Source organism: Gallus gallus, chromosome 2, assembly GCF_016699485.2.
Source record: "Gallus gallus isolate bGalGal1 chromosome 2, bGalGal1.mat.broiler.GRCg7b, whole genome shotgun sequence".
NCBI lineage: Eukaryota > Metazoa > Chordata > Aves > Galliformes > Phasianidae > Gallus > Gallus gallus.
The window spans coordinates 62,355,297-62,366,392 of record NC_052533.1 but is presented as its reverse complement, the minus strand read 5'-3'; the positions used below and the strand labels follow the sequence as shown (position 1 = coordinate 62,366,392).

The 11,096-nt window shown below is 42.4% G+C and overlaps 1 long non-coding RNA gene across 1 annotated transcript in view; it reads right to left on the bottom strand.

Moving 5' to 3' along the window:
• Nucleotides 1–2,113: 2,113 nt before the first annotated feature.
• Nucleotides 2,114–11,096, bottom strand: part of LOC112531759 — a 113,412-nt gene continuing 104,429 nt past the window's right edge. Inside the window, exons 3-4 of the long non-coding RNA XR_003073739.3 lie at nucleotides 6,252–6,311; nucleotides 2,114–4,364 (exon numbers count right to left, since the gene is read on the bottom strand). This is a non-coding gene — a long non-coding RNA (uncharacterized LOC112531759). The remainder of the gene's footprint in view (nucleotides 4,365–6,251; nucleotides 6,312–11,096) is intronic.

The following is an 11,096-nucleotide window of genomic DNA, read 5'->3' as shown; positions in this document are numbered from 1 at the left end:
ATTGAGAGCAGCCCTACAGAGAAGGACTAGAGTTCTGGTGTAGGAAAATCTGGACGTGAGCAAGTTAGCACTTGCAGCCTGGAAAGCCAACCATATCCTGGGCTGCATCAAAGAAGCGTGACCAGCAGGACAAGGGAGGTGACTGTCCCCCTCTGCTCCACTTGTGTGATGCCCCCACCTGCAGTACTGCATCCAGGTCTGGAACATAAGGGACATGGAGCCATTGGAGCAGGTCCAGAGGAGGGCCACAAAAAAGAGAAGTCTCTGGGGAGAGCTGAGAGCAGATTTCCAATTTACGAGGAGAATATATCAGACAGATGGAGACACTTTTTTACCAGGGCCTGCAAATTTCATCATCTGATGTCTTTCTTTGAACTCCAAGCTTGATATTCTCCTCGTGCATGGTACACCAATGCCCATATATGCTGTACTTCCAAAGAACAGAGGACAAAACATAAAGAAGCTGTTGTTATATTCTTGGTATACTTTATGTCGCTGTTCCTACAAGCTGAGGGTGCGGTCAGACAGCAGAGCAAGGCCAGTGTCGCGCCCTGCGGAGGCTGTCTGTCCCCATCCCTCCCCATCCTTGCACCAGCTCCAACGCGTGTCTGTTTGCATAGATTGTTCAGCCCTATACCCTGGCCATGGGCTGTTTTCCGCCTCCCTGAGTTAGTTTCCTGCTGGCTTGAATTGCCTTATCGGCATTATCAGCCATGAGCCAGCAGGGAGGAGAGGTGGGCTGGTGTGGACCCACTCTCCTGCAGAGCCTCTGTCAGCCCAGCCCCAGCATCGCACCACACCCTCCGACAAAGAAGTGAAGGACACTTCAGCTGTTCCCAAGATAGACATCTAGATAATAACAGTAGACAATAAGAGCAGTGTACTGCTCACAGGCATTTTTGGCAGACAGCAGCAACGCGGATATCAGAGTCTGAAGAGCAACGCTAGCTCTATTTGTTGTGGCAAAGCTATTGACACAAAGGCACGCATATCCAAGTGCTTTTCTTTGCCTTCTGTTGCACTTTATCTCGATGGATAAAGATTTATCTGAATTAATTGCATCCTGTTATCATAATGGTGGCTACTTTGAAACTGTTGGCAATTATACTTCAGAAATCTGCTACTAAGATTAGTACATTTCACTGCATTTCAAAAATGTGTATGTTTCCATTTCTGAAATTGTATTAATATGCCAAGTTCCCAAGTCTTGGTCCTAAACTGAACTCAGAAAGATGCGCGTGGTCTCAGACGTATTTTGAAGAAATAAGCCTTTCTAGTGGAAGTTCAGGTTATCCTTTTACCCTTTTCCTTTCTCTCTGAGCTGGACCAGGTCTAGAATTTCCAAGGAGTCTGGTTTAAACTTCCATAAGTGAATGCGGCAGTAATTGGGAATATGGTTACACCACAGAACTGAACTCTGTGTAGGTTTTAAGACCATACAATTTTCATGGATATGACAAGTTCTAATAAAAACATGTGAACTGCAGTGACTCCGAGCCCATAAAAATCTGAGCCTCTCAAATATTTCCACTGGCAAATCGAAGGCTAGATAAACTTTCTTGCTCAGTCCTTGGTTCAGGAAGCATTTAAACAAATAGATAATCCTGTTCAGTGGGACATTTAGTTGCACTTTGTTGAATGAAGAAGATACACTAGAGTTGAGCATGCAAACAGTTCTCAGAAGAGATTTCAGATGGTGCAGAAATGTCCTCCATCTGTCAGCCATGAGAAGACCACTCAGGGTAAAACCTACGGCCAAATTTGATTCTCTAGTTCAATCTTAGTAGCTAAACCTGAGTTTTTAAGATCTAAGCACCTGTAGCATGTTATTTCTTCATATTTTCACAGGTGCTGAATGCCTCAATTTGTGACAGAACTGAGCGGCACAGAACAAATAGGGCTTTATAGCTTATTCCTGGTGGCCAGCTGCCAGCTTGCATGAGCAGTTGGCCACTTCTCTTGCAGTGTTTCCAGGTTATGGGACAATACAAAGAAGCTTGCTAATTAAGGACTCTGATCTTTTTTGAAACCATGCCTGAATTGTCCATAATCTTCTGTTTATCGGCTATTGCTAAAGTTCATTTATTTATAAGTATGACAAATAACCCTCATGTACATTCCTCCTGTGATTTATTGTGCAATTGTTTTGCATTCCTCAAATGTAAAATAAGCCATCAGAGTAAGGCATGATGCAAGATATTAATTTGTAAGAAACAAATGGAGAATTCCTTGAAATGAACAATGAAAAACATAAACAAACCAGCTGCTCATATACTACTGATAAGATTCTGGCTGAAGAGTTAATTCTGATGAGCACGCCATAAAATGTCTAAATTGTTTTATTGTAGAAAAGATATTGATTATACTACTCTGTCACAATGTCAGTTAGTGTTCCAGTAATTCACAGATTTGCCTTTAAGACTGGGCTGTTGCTGGGCAGCATCACTGTAGGGCCTGCCTCTCACTGACTTTCAGCTGCAGAAAGTGCAATCTGATCCAGATTCCACTAGGGTAAAAAAGAGCTGGTTCAGGCATATTGTGCATGGTGTCAATGGTCATGTTTATATCTAATCTCCACTACTCCATTCTCCAGTCTTGTAACAGCTCACGCTCCAGGAAGGTGAGCTGCAATTTAGGTGCAATTTAGGGAAGACATGGAAGTTGTACTCTCTTCCAAAGGCTTCAGGAGACACAGGACTGGGACTGCCTGAAGAGTCCCTGCTGTGTGAGGAGGTGGTGTTTCTTTACTGGCTCCATCGATCTCATCTGTCCTAATTAAAATCATGAGGCAAGAAAACACCCTTGAGTTGCTTTGGTTTTTTGTGTATAAACAAGCACTTTACGTTCCCCCAGAAATCAGTGAATGTCTAGTGTATGGCACAGAGGGATTCATTTAAGACAAGACTGGAACCTTCTTCACAGCTATTGGTTAATTAATATGACTTCCGTAGCCAAACTTATATTGGCTAATATGTTACACAGGCACTTATGAAATATGATATAGATTGTGCCCTTATGGTCTTACTGGATAATCCAATTCCTAACCATCCAAATAGGTATATGAGCAAGCATGTGATGCTGATTACATTGCTGTTGATTGTACTACTATTTTATCCTGCTTCAGCCTGCTCCAGGCATTCAGAGAAGGTGTTTGGCCTTGCTACAAACTGCCAATGAGCAGCTCACGGCAAGCCCTGAATGAGACTTTTCTTGCTCATTCACATGTGCTCTGTTGGACGCTCACCCTGCACTCTTTCCCTGGAGTGGCCATTTTCTGTGGTCTCTCTCCTGTTAATTGCAAGACTTTAATAATTATTGTAGTCTATGCTCTTCTATCAGGCTGGTTGAGATTGGTCAGATGGCTCAAGAGTTACTAGAGAAGGTCACACCTATATCCCTGCCAGCAAGTACACATGCATAGCCACGTGAACAAGCACATTATGATCACACCTATTTTTGTAGAATGGTGAAAACCCTACAGAAGTTCCTGGCACTAATGCTGAGAGCCCACTCTTCCAACTGAGAGCAGGGCCAGTCTCTAAAGATCCAGAAAGTCTGTAGTGGAAGTCTCTTAGACAAATTTAATACTGATTAACATTAACGCAATCAAATTTCATCTTGGCAAGAGCTGAAACAATGTACAGAGCTCTAACATTACTGGAAATTTGTGAAATAAGCATGCTGTTGCTTAGTTGTTTTGTTCTGCTTAGTACCAATTGTTTAGAAAAGAAAACTTTTCTGAAAAAGGAAATCAAGAGCATTCCTCCATCCTACTGTTGCTGCAATAACAGGAAACAAAATTCGCATATGCAGAGTTCAGCAGATAAGAGCTCAATTGTAGGGGGGGTGGTCTGTATTTTTTTTTTTAAGTAGTTGGTGGCAAGTGATCCAGAAGAAAACCAAACTGTTTGCCATTCTAGTTCACAGTGAATTGAGCCCTACGTCCTCTGGGACCTTTTCAGGCACTGGGATGGAGACCCCCAAGGAGCTTTAGGAGACCTCTCTCCTGAACCAGCAAAATGTCTCCAAGCTCACCAGTTCACAGCCATGGGTTGGCAGTGGTGCTGCAGAACTGGTAGAACTGTCAACAATAAGGTGACCTGGCAACCTGGGGAAGGCCAGCATGGCCAGCTGTGCCTCTTTCATGAGTTTCTGCAATGCAGGGTCTGTGGCTTTTCTAATAAAATGCCACACTAACAGATGAAGAAAGTAATCCAGGTAGTCTTTAGGCTCCTTGCCCTGGTCGGCTAGTGGTGGTCTTCCCTCACATGGAAAAATCCAGTAGTATTCCAAACTCTGGAACTGGAACTGCCTTGAGTAGCCTATGGGATGAAGGTTTCTGCAGCAGTGCGGCACAGTGTAGGCTTTGGGGGAAAAAAAAGAAGAAGAAGAAAAAAAGCTGAATGGTTCCCTTAATGCTAACAGCAATATAATCAACAGAGTTGATGGTGCTCCACAGCTCACCTTGTCAGGAGCTCTGTGATGCTGAGCAGTTTCCCCTTAAGCTTCTGCATCTTGTTGGTTCTCTTAAGTTTTCCATTTAGTTTCTTAGGTTAGCATGTAATGTTTTGTTCCACATTCATGTTCACAGATCATGTAGTAATAGCAGTGGATTTCACTTAATCCCTCCTTTTTACCTAGCCTGAGAGTTAATCCTGCTTTCTAGCAGCCTCTTATTGTCTGCTAAACCTGGTGATGCTGAAGCATACACTTTCTCAGTCGGGGCTTGCTCTCTGGCTAGTGATATTTGGCATATGTATATGATACTGTGTCAGTAAAAGAACTGCAAGAATCCGTCTTCAGCAGTGAAAACCAAAGCATTTTTAAATAGCTGAAATACACGCTGACTATTGCCTTTTGTCAGGTGTGAGCCAAGACACAGGCAGGTACTCATTTCTGGGGATGTGTAGTAGGGGGAGGCTGCAAACAGGGCTTCTGCAAACAAGGGCCTGCGGGAACGCAGAATTCCTGCCCCGAAGAATTTATAATTTAGGAAATAATGTGTTTCTATAATGTATGTTTCACCCAAAGGTCCAATCACGCAAATTATTTTAAGGACAGAAATTAAGCTTGTTAGGGTAACATTATTAAACCATCCACATGTTGTTGCCTTTAGGCTGGGCTGCATTGCAGGCATGTTTGGTGGCTTAAATGCTTTTTTGCTTGTCTTGACATAGCAGAAAACACGTACTTTTTTTTTTTTTTTTTTTTTTTTCCATTTTGAGGGAAGATGGAATACTTTGAATAGCATCAGACTGGCTGGGATTCCTACCCATATGAATTGCTCTATTGCTTAAAACGCAGAGGTTAAAAAACTGGTTAACAGCTCCTTCTTACTGGCTCTGACACCCTTCTGTCCACTTGCCCACTGTGCTTCCACTTCCTTCCACAGCATCCTCTATCTGTTGTGTTTCCTACCTGGGAATGCACCTCTTACCTACCTTCATTTACATACATTATTTTTAGAAAATACATTTTCCTCTCTGAAATATCTGTGATAAGTGATATAAGTGTAAGTGATACAAGCATCACTCAAATGTAAAAATAAAGCAACAGACAGCTCTATCACTAGTGTTACTGAATCTTTGGCTGCTTGTGAAATGATAGATGACGCTCTGCTTAACACCTGGGTCATCTAAATTTCCCTCAGGTGAGGTGTAGCTTGCAAAGCTGCTTGCTGCTGTTACACACAGCTGAGCAATTCTCATCACATCTTACCGGGAAATAACTACAGCCCAGCCATTCTGCTACTATTACTTTTTTAACTTAACTGGGAAATGTGTCATCTGTAAAAATTCCGTAGGAAGTATGTGAGCAGGCAATGTTGTTTGCAGAAGGCAACAACATCTTGTAGTTTGGCATCTGTTACTCGTGTTTATTGCATGCATATGAGTGGTGAGGTGTAAAAGCGAACATCAACAGTGAACTGGAGCACATGGGTTCACACTGTTGAGTTTTTCGACATTCATTGCAAGTTCCTAGGAAAAATAAGCCCAAGTCCTCACTATGGATCTCAGTGCACAGTTCCAGAGCAGCGTCTCTCTACTACTGAGCTGTTCTAGAATAATTTATGTCTACTCGTAACCAGAGACAATGGATACTCCCTGTTGTCTAGTGACTAACTAAGATTTAAATGACACCATCACTGGGATGAGTGCAATTAAATTGTCTTCAGTAGATCTGGGTGGCTAAAACTTACTGGAACTTAGTCAGCACTTCTGTGGTGATGGGCAAGACCCATTGCCACTTACCACAGTGGTGAGGATCCTCAGCCAAAAATTCCAGGTGTCGACACAGCTGGAGAACACTGGCTGCAAGCAAAAATCAGTTCTGTGAAAACAATTCTTGATTAATAAATCACTGGAAGCTTTCATAAGGCCCAATTTAATGGAATTTAAAGATGAGAGGGGATTAAATGAATAAGAGGAAGCATCCCGCAAGAATTTCCCCCAAAGCACAGAGGGTGAACAAGAGAAGGGAGAGATGAGTGCACTGTGTTGGAGTTGTGTTATGCATGCCTCTGAGGGGTGGTGCGCGCTCCCCCTGGGGCAAACTCCACTTGCTGCGTCCCACACAGGCTCTGCTAGGAGAAATCAGTGCTCACAGGGAACAGGTGGGCAAACCCTGCCTTTGCATTCAGCCCGTGAGCCAACAAGGCGCGTTGTGTCTCGCTTCGTTCTCCTTTTCCTCTCTCCCCCAAGCCCTGCAGCAACAACCCCTCCTCACATCTCTGAAATAAGGCCTCCTTTGCCAGGTAGCCCCTGCAAGGGGCAGGGTATTCAGAGCAACAGCACCCAGCAGCAAATGTATTTGATAAAATGCAGGTATTTTCCTGACCAGTTCAGTGGCAACACTGTTATTCAGACGGAAAGGACTGACTGTCTTTCTGCATGAGCTAGACGAGCATTTTTATTTGAAGTATAGAACACTAATGAGAAAGAACAGCTGTAGGTATTAAAAGTAGTTAATCAGAGGAAACAAGAGTATTGCTTAAAAAGGGAGCTTGACAAAGAGTAAGTCATCAAAAGCACAACGATGCTTGAAAAATGCCATGAGAATGACAATAATTTTCTGCCACAGAAGTGGAGGTAGGATTCTCTTCAGCCACAGAATATTAATAATTTGGAGTAAATCATTCCCTCCCTTCTCACACAAGCACTTTTTAATGTCAAAAACCAACTGTACTGCGGACAGGGGAAAATATTACTCTGTGAAACTCCGAACAGCATTTCGTTTACAGGTATCAACTTTAAGTTGCCATATCAAAGAAGAATCCTACTAGCATATCTTTAATTAAAGGCCATTAATCTCACAGCCCTACTGAGAGTGCCAAAACAAACAAAAAAGTGCATTTTTTTCATTCCCAAGGCAAGAGTGTTGTTACATGAGCGAGGCAGCAGCTATGCAAATGGTCCCAGAGGGGCAGGAATGAGCAGAGTTGCCCTGCTAACTGCGGGCTGTAGCTGGCACAGCATGGGGAAAAGGAAGGGGAAAGTGTTTGAATTTTCTTCCCAGCCTCTAAAATGTTGCAAAACAATGCTAATTCTCCACCTAACGTGTTCCAAATGTGGAAAAGGCTCAGCTTGCAAACAGCAGCATAGACACATGGCCTAGACCTTGATTAAAGCGCTTGTGTGCATTTCCAAGCAGTAGCACAGTCCTGATTTTTTCTGCCTCCTGTTTGCATATTACATCGATTGCTTGTGAGATTTTTTTTTTAGTTTAGTTTGGAATGCTCCTTAAGGTAATGCTAAATAGGAAAGCCCAGAGTCTAGAGGACCATCTGAGGTAAGGACTGAGGTTGTGGTGGAGGAAGGAGCTCTGCCATTTGCCCTGTCACTTCAGGCCCAGGTGGAAATGGGACACATCCCACGGCAGAATAAGGAAGAAGACCATTCACTGTACAAATGACAGTGAAGGAAAGGGAGTAATTTCTTAAACTCCCTTCCCCACAACACCAACTTACACAGTTACACAAATTTTACCATCCACACGTTGATCTTCCTTAGGTAGAACAACTGTTCTTAAATTCATTGAAATGCAAGAAAGGTGTGAAACAGTGAAAAAAATGAAACACCTGATATACCATAGTAGAAAATCAAATTATCTTTGCAGTGGCATAATGTAGTGTTGCAAACTACAGCATACATTTAACACTCCCAGTCCTTACGTCTCTCATGACATACCACACCTCAGTAGCAGTCGTCTGACATCCTGGGGAATGAAGGACAGAAAGGAGAAAGAAACCTGAGTCATCTGAGTTAAAATGTTGTTATGGGTTTGAAAGCATAGCAGTTCATTAGGAAGATCCCATTTTTTCAAGTGGGTCTGGGTGCTGAAATATTCTGCATTTTAACCAAAGCTACTTTGCCAATTTTCAGGTGTGCAGACTTTCACTGAAAAAGAACAGTTTTTCCAAGGAAGATACATGATTTGTATGGGGAAGGAAAAAAAAAAAAAAAGCTATATTTTTTGATGAAAACTTCATTTTTCCTCCATCAGATAACGTTTGCTATCTCCTTTATTTGAAAGTGAACTTCCTGTTAGCAGCGCTCCGACTCAAAGGTGGGTTGATATCAATGCAAGGTTTTGTTTATTCAGAGATGTCAGGATCAGGCTTTAAGTCTGTAGGAACAAGAGGCCCTGCTACTGTTTTACTTGTAGATGTGCAGCTGATGGGTGTTCAGCCTCCAGGACTTAAGATTATTGAGATAAGGTTTCAGATAAATGTCCAAATGTTTAGATCTTTATCTAACCCAAAGCTCTGAACCTTTAAAGGATTACCCACCTCCAGGGATAATCCTGTAGTGATTTCAACACCTGTACTGAGTCAAAGTGAGTTCATAGTCTCCTGGCCACAAGAAATGGTTCAAGCCCACCCTATCATTTGTTTTGGATGGCTAAGAGCATCCATGTCAGATCTGAGCATGATTAGCTGAGCATTCTTATTTTAAATGACTCCATCACGGGATATCTCCAAGCAGTTGTCAGTAGGGTCACTTATTGCCACGGAAAAACAACCTGTGACATTATGCTTCTGTGGCCTACAAAGCTGATAAGCCCTGGATGTTCTTATGGTGAATCAGAAGCAATAAATAACCCACATTTTTATAGATATTTAAATGACCTGCTTCTCTGCCAGCATTTTGCTTTGGAAACAGACTTTGCTGCCCTCCTTTGCAGTTGTCATGAAAATGTGTTTGTGCTGACACACAGGAAAGCTATACTGTAGGTTACCGTGTTGATCCTAAAGTTTACTGTCAACAGATACAGGGCATGGCATCTTGAAAGTGGCTATTTCCCTCTGTTATTGCAAATATCTTAAGAGATGACTGAGGGAACCTTGTTTTACTCCTCTTCCAGATTCTGAAGAGTGCTGAGCACGCAGCAGGATGGGCTGTACGCTATTCTCCATCTGAGGCAGCAGTTTGTCCAAGTGCCCTGAGGAGCAATTGGACTTCGGGTTTTTTTCAAGCTCCTCCCAAACAAAGCAGTAACTCTGCTTTTTAATGCAGGTTTACTGTTCTTCCATCAAATCCAAGAAATTACTCTGGGTGTAGTTTAATTTTGAGATGCTATGCTGATGCTCACAAGGAAGCGGGAACTGGGAGGAAAGGATAAAACTTGATGCTTTATACACATGTATGCACGTGCATGTATGTATGTGTGTAATTTCACATTATTTCACCATGGATCTGAAAGTACTTTACGCGTGTTAACTGATCATAACACAAAAATCTGCTTTCTTTATTTAAAAAAAAGAAAAAGTATTATTCTGACAACAAAATTATAGACAGAATGCAATCTTCCCTGGGGCATTTAGGCAAATCCTTTAGCCTTCCTGAGTCCCCTTTTAGTGTGAAAGGAAGGCAGAGGTTTTTAATAGAAGGGTTGCCCAGTAGACTGAACCTGAGCAAGAAAAATAGGGCTTACTATTCCTCACTTGAGAAGCTCATCTGCTGTAAGCAAATATACCTCTGGAAGCAACTGCTGGCTTTGGTCACTCCTGAGGTACAACAGTATTTAAGGAAAAGCTGATCTTATTTTAATCACTGGTTCTTCAGATCATCTTTGTAATTAGAAGGAAAGCTTGCCTTGACAGCACTCAGGTGGAATGCATTGGAAACATATGATTAAATGGTTAGCCTAAGTTTAGCATTTCACCTCCAGAAAGCAAAACAATTTTGGGGTGCAAGAGATATTTGAAAGACCAAATTAATTTACAATGGCCTATGTAGTGAGAGGAGACAAAGGATGAAATCACAGTGAATTAAAGTCACTTGAGACTCCGCTGTTGCTTTCAGTTGGGACAGACTTTCAACATTCTATTCGAAAACGGAATCTCTACAGATTTACTTTTGCATTCATGGTGAGTTGAGTTGCAGGGAAGTTTACTGATAAGGAAAACAAATACAGATTGGGTGTGTTCTCTTATGCCATGGCCATCTGATCAGTCTGAACTAGAAGCTCCTCCCTGCCATGTTGTGCATCCTACTGCTTGGTAACATCAGACAAATGTTTTTTAATAGAGTTCTGCTGATTATACTCTCTGCAATATGTTGTAAATCTCTGTTAGTGGAGGAGGATGTTTTCCTGGAGAGAAATAACTTGTTTATCCTTTTAAATAAAACTGTTCTCTAGTAACTATGTCAATCTGACTACTGGCAAGCAGACCTCCACAAAATTATGTGTTAGGAATGTTTTTAGCCTGGATGTCCACAGCCAGAGAGTTGCAGTCAATGGCTCCAAATCCAAACGGAGGCCAGTAGCAAGTAGTATCCCTCAGAGGTCTGTCTTGGAATCAGGGCTCTTCAACATCTTTATCAACAACCTTGACAGTGAGATCGAGTGTACCCTCAGCAAGTTTGCTGATGACACCAAGCTGAGTGGTGCAGTTGATACAATAGAAGGCAGGGATACCATTCAAAGGGACCTGGAAAAGCTTGAAAAGTGGGCCCTTGAGAACATAATGAGGTTCCTCAAGGCCAAGTGTGAAGTGTTGCACTTGGGTTGGGGCAACTCCAGGTATGCGTACAGACTGGGAGAACTCATTGAGATCAGCCCTACAGAGGAGGATTTGGAGGGTTCTGGTGGAA